Source organism: Vicia villosa, linkage group LG4 (assembly GCF_029867415.1).
Source record: "Vicia villosa cultivar HV-30 ecotype Madison, WI linkage group LG4, Vvil1.0, whole genome shotgun sequence".
Lineage (NCBI taxonomy): Eukaryota > Viridiplantae > Streptophyta > Magnoliopsida > Fabales > Fabaceae > Vicia > Vicia villosa.
Genome location: NC_081183.1, coordinates 28536965 through 28547672, shown reverse-complemented (window position 1 = coordinate 28547672; position 10708 = coordinate 28536965). Strand labels below are relative to the sequence as shown.

Below are 10708 nucleotides of genomic sequence, written 5' to 3'. Positions count from 1 at the left end.
TTGCACATAGTAGTTTGGTCTATGATCCAATTTCATTGAGATTCAAAATTTATGTTAACTTATATTTTATTCCAATTTTTTTTTCTTTGATCTTTCTTTTAAGATAGATTTTTATCTTCATCAAAACCAAACTAAGATAGATGATAAAAATCTTCTTCACATCCACTTATTTTGTAGTTGTTGAAGCCCCGTAAAAGATATAATAATTACGAGAAAGTCAAATGAACCAGACTCTTGTGTGTCAAATTATAACAAAATCACCCCTAGATTTAACTATATCGCCTAAAGAGAGGAAAAACTCAAAAAGAAACATCTGATCACTAAGAAGAACCACTTGCCACCCCAACCACTGAAATATCATATACTACACTATCAAGCTAGCTCACAAGTGACAAGAAGATGAGAAACTGACTCAATCGAACCCCCCACACATTAGTCAAGAGAGCCTCTCAGAATCAAGAATCACCCTCGTTTAAACGGACTATCCCTAGAAAGGAGTCTATCTTGCAAAAGTTGTCAAGAAAAGAATGTCTCCTAAAAGGGATCCCTGCTAACCCAAAGAATAGAACGGTCAAATTCTCAATCAGGTGAGAGGAAAATGAAAAGATAGTTAGGTCCAGTTGAACATGGTAAGTAGAGGCAACAAATATTATAGCATCTAGTAAGGAAGAGAAGGTTGTTAACTACATTTAACTCAAGGATAAAGGAAGGTATCTGCCACCTAAAACCCTAGACAAGGTTCATGTTTTTCCACTGGCCAATCTACCCCGTCAATCTATCTTGTTGATTAGATATCATGAACAACCTAAAGAACCTATCTTTAAAAGAAACAAATCCTACCCAAAAATCCTCTTAGAAGAATTTCGGAGATCTAATCCCACTCTTTTAACTTATATCAGAAGCCTAAGCTCCTTAGGCACAACTAAAAAGGGAAAAGAGCTAGAAAACCCCTTATTTAGAACCACTTTGGATGATAATCTCTTGAGTTGGACAATCATTAACGAACAACGCAAGATTTCCAAAAAAACACATAAGCTCGCATTCAAGATATTTACTAATAATTAAGCCTAACTCTAATAAGCATATAATTGAGAAAATACCAACTAACTGATTCACACATTTTCTCAAAATTCACTTTAAAAATAAGACTAGCGGTCTTATATTTTTTAGCCAAGTCAACCACATCATTTACGGCGACCACACCATCAATCAACCGTCTTCTTTTAATGAAATCTAATTGATTAGGAGAAATAAACTTGCACATTACTATCCAAACTCTAGCTGCCAACACTTTAGCCATCAACTTATATAAATACCCCACCAGTAAAATTTGTCTAAAATTTTCAACTTAGGAGACTCAACTTTGGGGATCAGAGTCACAAAATAAGAGACAAAACTACAAGGTAAAGATTCAAAGCAGTAAAATTGATCAAGCATATCCCTAAATCTTTCCTAATTAAATTCCAAAACCTTCTTAGAAAAAATAAATTGAAACCATCATGGCCTGGGCTAGAAAAAATAAATTGAAACCATCATGGCGTGGGCTTTTGTTACCCTCAAATTGAGACATGTCACAATCTAACTCTGGCAGACTAAAGGATGCTTACCGAGCAACAATATCATCTTCGAAAGGGATAGAAAAATAACACTATCAAAACGAGATTTATCTCCATTCAGCTCTTTAAAGTGATTAGAGAACTAATTAAAAATCTCTTGCCTAATTTCATACACATCTTCAATCCAATCTTAAGAGCTTAAATAACATCTCTTCTAGTCATACTCTTAACAGAGGCACGTAAAAAGTTAGAGTTAGCATCACACTCCTTAACCCACCTAGATCTAGCTAGACCTTTGAACCACTTGAGAATTTTTAATCCTCAACAAGAACCAAATTTTCACAATTGCTCCAATTCTAGCCTCTATTTCCTCATCAGACAAGATCCTAAGATCAGCCAAAGAATCAAAATTACATGCCACTTGTCTTAAGGAGTCAGTATGAAAATCAAGATTTCCAAACACCTATTTATTCGAAACTTTTAAGGCCAGATTGAGAGCTTTTGATTTCTCCAACAAAACAAAAGATTCCCAGCAACTGATCTTTGGACCAATCCAAGAGAAGTGAACTAACTCAAAAAGATTAATATGAGATAATTGATGATTATTGAACCTAAAAGGCTTAGAACCTACACTTGATTGACATATACTTAAGGATAAAAGGAAATTAATCAGAAACATTCATAGAAAGGGCTCACTGAGACAATTTGTTAACCTAATAAAGATACAACACATGCCTGCATATTGTAACACAAATTTGAAAACAACAATTGATAAATTCTAACCAGAACCAACTTTTAGATTTGAAGTTCTTTTGATCAGGAAACAAGTACCAGTGGTCAGTGATCACTAGCAGTCACCAGCTACAAAACCAATTTTGGAATTGGCAACATCATAAACATCATAAGCTATCATCGTACATGTCTGTTGTTGATTATTATCAATATTGAAATTCTTTTACTATCCTCAAAATATCATCCAAGTCTTCGGCTCTGCTTACATTTCTTTGCACTGCCCTTAAAACATGTACCGGCAGAGACATGAACACCGGACATGATACCAACAATAAAGTTATGGAAGCTATAAGACTCTAATTGGTAAAAAGTAGCAGACATATTAGTTGACGATGATAGCTTATGCAGAATAACCTAACTAGCGGATTGAATGACATGTTTAGTAATGTTTGGCAATAACAGAATGAGCTAGTTAAAGAATGCAATAAGCTCGCAAGAAAAAAATTGTTGCCAAACTACTCTATTTTCAAGATATGAGCTTATACGATGTAAGTTCGTGATCATGCCTTGCCAAACAGTCTCTAATAGGTGAGTATCATTGGTAGTGATACACTACTGCAGCATGAGAATAGAAATAAACATACACACACTCCCTCATAAAACATTTCAAGCAAATCTGAATGATTGCTAACACTGGAAAATAAGTGACCTTTTTCAACCCACGGAGTACTATAAAGATTTTAAAAAACGGTCCGTTACTGCGAAAAACAGTCGTGACAAAACGGTATTGAAGGTGCCGATATAGATACCATTATTCATTGTTTTTGTGATAAAAATAAATTGTGCTTAACTCACACTGCGACGACCGCAACCAACATCACAACACCTGTACTCTATACTTTGTACTGACTGAAATCGTGAGAGTCTTTATGCCAACGCGACAGTTATTTAAAACCTATTATCAAATGCTCATATCATAACCCTATATATGTAAGATTATAATCTACTTACCGAAATTCAGAAATCAAATCAATTATCAGATAGCAAAAACAATTCAAACAACATAGAAGCTTTGGATGCATCAAATGCTGCACACAACAGTAGTTGTTCTGATTTCTAATACACTAAAAACAAAACTGAGACTAAAAGTAAGGGTAGTTTATAAAGTTAAATTTGAATGAATATTTCGGAAACAGATTCACTAACTTTAAAGCGCGAAAGTTAGTGTGACTTTCAACAATTACTAACCATCAGATCAATTATATGCTATAAATGGTGCCACCACGTGTATATAAAATAAATTGAAAATAGAAAACAAAGACAACTTTATTTTCTCCGTTGCCACACTGTCACTTCCCCATTGCATAAAATCAGTAATCAATTCCGACCACCTCATCCTCGCCATTATGACCTCGTGTCTTCTCCTTCATCCACCTACCTTCGAGTTTTTGCTATCTTCCTCTTTCTGTTTCTCTCTACTGTCTCCAAAGTTCGATTAAAAACACAGAAGGTTAAAGCATGATGGAACAAAACGTGACAGAATAGAGAGACCTTTGCCATCTTCGGGGGCGATATCGATGCCGGCTGCGCCGATGCCAAGTCCAAGCTCCATGGCAGAGGCGTTAGGGAGCACATGCGTTGGAGGCGATGCCAATACCGGCTGTGCCACCGAGTCCAAGCGTTAGGTGAAGAAATAATCATAATAATTAAAAATAAACAAACCTTCTCTCGTAAGCTGTTAGCAATCGAAACCCTTAATCGCGCCGCATTGATTCTACAAATAGGACCATTTCTCACAACGCGCCACCGTGCAGACTGCAGAGTCTTCACCTGTCACGGAGAGCTGGTCTAGTAGTTACATGTTCAGTATGTAATGAGTTAATGCGTTGTTAAGATTTTTCACGCAGCGGGGATATCTCAGTTGGGAGAGCGTCAGACTAAAGATCTGAAGGTTGCGTGTTTGATCCACGCTCACCGAATAATCAGCACTTTATAACGTGTTGTGACGTGAGTTTCACGTCGCATCTGATGATGACACATGGTTTTTAGTTATCTTTAAGAAAAGAGACTACAAACAATGAAGAACCGAAAGAATTGCATCATAAGAGAAACATGACAGAACCATGCCAAATGTGATGTAACAAAAAAAACATCACATAAGTGAATCTTGTAGCTGTCTTTTCTTTTGCTTTTCTTGTTTTATCCAAGGCACAATCAGCCTCTGCCACAATAAACAATATGAAATCATTTTGAATAGGTAAAAACATCCAAAAAGTCATGAATCATAAGTTATAATTACATTACAACATCAAAGTGAAATTGCTGCTATAAATTACTGCAATTACATGAGGCAGATAAAAAACCACAGAGATAGGTAAACCATTATAAAGAAGGATAAGAATAGAGAAACTCCACTCCCTTAATATCTGCCTCCTCATCATCTCAAATGCCAACCACTTTTGTGTTCTAGTTGGCTTATGGAGTTATGGTAGCTTTTTATCTAATGTAATTAAAGGTGTTTGTATATCGACGATGAATTAAAATAGAGCATAAAACCGCCATGTATATCCGCAATATCGGCCGATATTTACCATTGCGGAGAGCTCAAAACCGCCATGTATATCCACCTTATTTGCATCACATGCTTATCTTACCAGAAACATAATTAGTTAACGTTGATAGCTGATACAAGTATGCTAGCAAATAGAATTTGTAGTATTTGGTAATAACAAAATGAGATGTGATTTGTCACGTTAAGGTAGCTCAATTGGTAGTTATGTAGGGACATCAGGTGCAGGAAGACAAGCTCGAACCTGCAACATCCCACTTATCCATCCTTAATAAGGTGAACTCCATCCACTAGGCTACTCAACCGTGATTTGATTTTATTATCCCTTCATGATTCAGCAGTTTACAACTGCTCCTATCAATAGCTGCCATGTGGCAGAATATTCTAGAATACAAAGAGAAAAGATAACAGCCATTATTACAGCTGATGTGATACTATTCTATTCTAATAGGTAAGATTAACAGTTGAACTAACAGATAAATATAAAATGGCATACGAATTTAATTTTAACTAATGTTTGAGTTTTTCAATTAAGATAATAATACACAGGTAAAGTTGATGGAAAAATGTATATGCTTTAAGTCATAAGCTCAAATGCTACTTGAAGTAGCTTATCAAAAACATTATAGCTAGTAAAAGAATGCTATAAGGCAAGAAAAAAAAATTGTTGCCAAATTACTTTATTTTGATGATATGAGCTTATAGGTTGTAAGCTTGTGATTGTGCCTTGCCAAACAGACTCTAAGTAGAGTCACAACTAGTGTTAAAACTCTTAATCGCGCCGCTGGGGTTGTGCAAAGACGACCATCCTTCACCACGCGCCACCGCACAGAGAATCTTCTTCACTTGTCGCCGAGAGCTGGTACAGTAGTTACATGTTTAGTATGTAATGGCTTAATACGTTGTTTAAATTTGTCACACAGCGGGAGAGCGTCAGACTGAAGATCTGAAGGTTGTGTGTTTGATCCACGCTCACTGCATACCATTTTGTTCTTCAACTTGAGTTTTGCTTTGCCCTCGCTCCCTGCACCAATTGAAGACGACTAAAACAAATTGAAGCTTCTTGAAGGGGCAAAATGGGGTTTGTAGAGATTATATAAATTTTGTTAACCAAAATAAAGATAAAGTTTTAAGCACCAAATTCAGTACAGACTGAAGAAAAACTAAAAGCATCAACTACACATTTTAAATAGGCGGGAAAAATAATAATACTAAAATCTAATTCATTGAATTGACAGAATTGGTTAGAACCACATGGTATGGCTCAAACAAACAAGCCTATTTCATCTCACAAGTACGTGATTAAATATAAGAATTTTTTTTTTGTTTTTTTATAATACTCTCTTTGAATTTTTAAGTACATTAATTATTTCTTATTAGATAATTGTTGATATCTTGATGACGACCTCCTTGAAAGTGCTTCCAATGCGGTGGTGGCGGTTCTCCTGTGATTTGATAGTATTTATAAAAAAGTTAGCACTTCGGTCCTCAAGTATTAGTAACAACTGTCACGTAGTTATCGTGGAGGGTCAGATGGTCGTTGGATGGAGATCAATGACTATGATCAAAGGGGAGACGTGCTCTAGTGCGGCGGCACTAGGTGATGCAGGAAAAGATATACATCAGTCTCCTAGAACTCCTTAAGTGGTTTGGGTCTGCATATTGGGTCAGTCTTTACCATCCCCTCCAAATATCACCTATGTCATCGGCTTTGCTTACATTTCTTTGCACTGCCCTTAAACCAAGTACCGACAGAGACATGAACACCGAACATGGTACTGACAATAACACATACGCATCACTAAAAATTTAACAAATTGAAGTTAATAAACATCACCACATGCGTGGATACACACACACGACACACACATACCTGAAATTTTATAAAACATATACAAAGTTATGGACACTATAAGACAGCAAATATATAAGTTGATGTTGATAGCTTATGTCGAATAAGTTAGCGGATTGAATGACATCCTCAGCACTCGCAATGACAGAACCTATTTAATCTATTTAACTTTAGAAGTGGCAAAAAAACATATCTTTCCCAAGGTTTTTGCACCTGTTAAAGATTGTAAATCATGTCAACTAAAACATGTTCCCAAGACCCAACAATTAAGAATTTATCAAAAGGTTACTAGCCCAACCAATATCAACCCTCACATTAATGTTTACCTTTATTCTCCTTTGGAACATCATCACTAAAAGATTGCAAGAATTTCTGAAATTCTGGCTTTAGTGTCCATTTTTCTAACGCAAGGCCCTACTCTCCTCTCAAAGAGGTCAGTATCCTTGGTAGTGACATACTACTGCAACATGAGAATAGAAATTAACACACAACACACTCAAGCAAATCTGAATGATTGTTAGTATAGGTAAATCAGTGACTTTTCAACCCAGAGGACTTAGGTTTAAAAAACAGTCCATTACCGTAAAAATAGCTGCGAACGAACGGTATCAGATGGTGCCGATACCGATACCTTTATTTACCGTTTTTATCATAAAGAATAAATTGTACATCGCAACATTGCAACATCTGTACTCTATATCGACTGAAATTCAAACAATAACCAAAATCCAATATTTCTCTATATGTGTAAGATTGAAATCAACTAACCAAAATTCAGAAATCAAATCAATTATCAGATAGCAAAAACAATTCAACCAACATAGAAGCTTTGGATGCAACCAATTCAGAAGTTACATGTTCAGTATATAGTGCATTAATACGTCGCTGGGATTTATCACACAGCGGGGATAGCTCAGTTGGGAGAGCGTCAGACTGAAGATCTGAAGGTCGCGTGTTCGATCCACGCTCACCGCAACCTTTTTAAAAGTTCATTTTATTCTTCGACTTGAATTTTGCTTTGCCGTCGTTCCAACACCAAAATTTGTCTTCAGACCAACTAAACAATTGGTAAAATGGGGTTTTCAAAAAATTAGAAGTTTTAATAAAGATAAAGTTTTAATTTTTTTAATAATAAAAATTTATGACTAAATAAATAAAGGCTATAACCAATATTTTAAAAATCGGATCAGCTATCAAACCGACGAGAATATTATATCGAACTGTATGATTAAACTGAATTAAATTGAATAACTCGGTTGAATAAATCGATCTTTATAATAAAACTATATAGTTATTAAACCGAGAAAATCAAATGACTTTATCTTTAAAAAAATCAAGACACTTATAAAATTTCAAATTTTCAAAATATATCATAATTTTATAAATTTATTCTTTAAATTCAAATTCTAAACATAGTCATCGCACACACTAAAACATAAATTTTAAATTAATAAAAAGAATTTTAAAGAAAAAATTGTTTTAAATAAGTTTTGTATAAAGTCTACTTATACTTTTGTATTTTAAATTATTAAATAGATGTGTTTTGTTTGAGAAAAAACAATCATTTAACTCGTTGGTATTTCAAAACTGCTGATTCTTTGGTTTTCATTGATTTTAGCCGATTCTGATCGGTGCAAGGAAAAGAATGTTGTTCAATAGTTTCCGCGTTTCTGAGTTTGGATTTGAATCGGGTTTAAGGTACAGAAAGTAAAATATATGAATAGGAAAATAAATTCATTCTTTAGAGAGGAGAAACTTATCAGGCATGAATTTAAACTACTCGTCTCAAACTTAAATTTATCGATTAGTTGTACTCAACCTATCATACTCGTCAAAATCATCATGTGTCTCTCACATAAGGTGAAGGATAGAAAAACACTTAGAAAGGGGGGGGGGGGTTGAATAAGTGTGACTTTAAAAACTTGTAAGATAAAAACAATGAACACAATTATTTTTATCCTGGTTCGTTGTTAACGAAACTACTCCAGTCCACCCCCTTAGAGTGATTTACCTCAACTGAGGATTTAATCCACTAATCCAACTGATTACAATGGTTATCCACTTAGAAAACTTCTAAGTCTTCTAGAGTTTACAGATCACAACTTGATCACTCTAGGAAATCACCACTTAGAAAACTTCTAAGTCTTCTAGAGTCTACTGATCACAACTTGACCACTCTAGGAACCTTTTACAAACAATGTAAAATAATGTTTACAAGAGTAAGATTGCTTTTATAAAGCTGTAATCACAACAGTGATATTTCTCTTAAGTTCTAAGCTTAACACTCACTAAATATTACAAGAGTTTGTGAGGTTGAAGATGAAGTTCGTGAGCTTTGATTTTGACAGCGTTTTGGTATATTGCACAAGTGTTGTCTTTGCTGCTTCTGATCAGAACTTCTATATATAGGCGTTTGAGAGAAGATGACCGTTGGGTTTCATTTAATGCTTTGCGTGAATAGTACAACGCTGCATTTAATGTTTCACACTTTTGTCAACTACCTCGAGCCATGCTTTTGCTGCTTTTACTGACTTTGCCTTTTGTAGCTTCTAACGTTCCTTTTGTCAGTCAGAGATTAGACTTAATAGCCTGTCATCTTGTACTTGCTTCTGAACTCAGATTTGTAGATAACAACGTTTGAATTTCAGAGTCAACAGCTTGGTGTAGAGCATCTTCTTGTCTTCTGACTTTGAAGAGCTTGAGCGTGATACCGTTCAGAACTTCAGTGCTTCTGATTCTGACTTCATGTTCTTCTGATGCTTCATAGTTCATGTTCTAATTCTGCTTGACCATCTTCTGATGTCTTGCCAGAGCATGTTCTGATGTAGCCATCCAGAACCTTCCGAGTCAATGCTTCTAAGCGCTGATTTGTGCATACTCTTTATGTATTTCCTGAAATGGAAAATGCTAAGGATTAGAGTACCACATTGTCTTATACAAAATTCATATATAATGTTATCATCAAAACATAGAATATTGATCAAAATAATTCTTGTTCTAACATAAGGGTCCATTTCTGAAACACCTATGAGATGCACCACAACTCAGGTTATGTCTAACGCAAAGTTATGAGAACAACCGTATTACTCTCGTCGGTGATGTCTCACGCGACTTAAACAACACAGAAGCATTAAGCTTCGGTACCCATAGTGATTATTAGCTCTAAACCTATCTCTAGCATCTAGAAACTAGTAGATATTTATCCTTAATCAAGATTTGTGAGGTGTATGTCTATAACAACACAAATCCAAACATAAAGCAAATATATTAAGGAAGACATCAAGATTGATTTGTAAATCAAGCTTTATACAACACCATGATCAACATATATACATAAATTTAAAGTAAGCTTACAAACAAAACCTAACAAATAGAGAAATACATAAAGAAGAATGAAGAAGAACCAAACATCTCCCGGGTTGTCAGCTCTGATTGATGAGAAATCTGACTTCAGATCATCTTTATGCAAGCTCCATTGTTGTTTTATAGCCACTCTCTACCAAAGAACGATCTATAATGGTTTGGGATAAAAAATTACCCAAAACATACCCTAAAAATGTGTTATAAAACCCTAAATTTAAGTTTCTTCCCAGGAAATTTCGCCCGACAACGCGCTACTTGAAGGTGGAGAAAAACACAAGAAAGGGGGGTTTGAATTGTGTTCTTAGAGATTTCTTTTTCGTTTGAGAACACTTCTTCATTTGGTTACTTATCTTTCTCATTGTATTTAAGAATGTATTTCGAAAGCATAAGTGTAAAACTTTCTGATGAGTATATGCGTGAAAGCTCTTGATTAAATGAAAGGCTAGACAATAAAGAACACCTTCATGTTATCCTGGTTCGCATGCAACTCAAACTACACCAGTCCACCCGCCAAGGTGATTTCACCTCTCTCAATTGAGGACTTAATCCACTATAATTAAAACTGATTACAAATTCACAACCAACTATCGTGACTAACAATACAATGCACAACCAACTGTCGTGACTAACAATACA

The 10708-nt window shown here is 35.1% G+C and overlaps 1 non-coding gene across 1 annotated transcript; it reads left to right on the top strand.

Annotated features, from left to right (window-relative positions):
* Positions 1-7611: 7611 nt before the first annotated feature.
* TRNAF-GAA (transfer RNA phenylalanine (anticodon GAA)) lies at positions 7612-7684 on the top strand. Its single transcript has one exon. It is a non-coding gene; the product is annotated as a tRNA-Phe (tRNA).
* The last annotated feature ends 3024 nt before the right edge of the window (positions 7685-10708 follow it).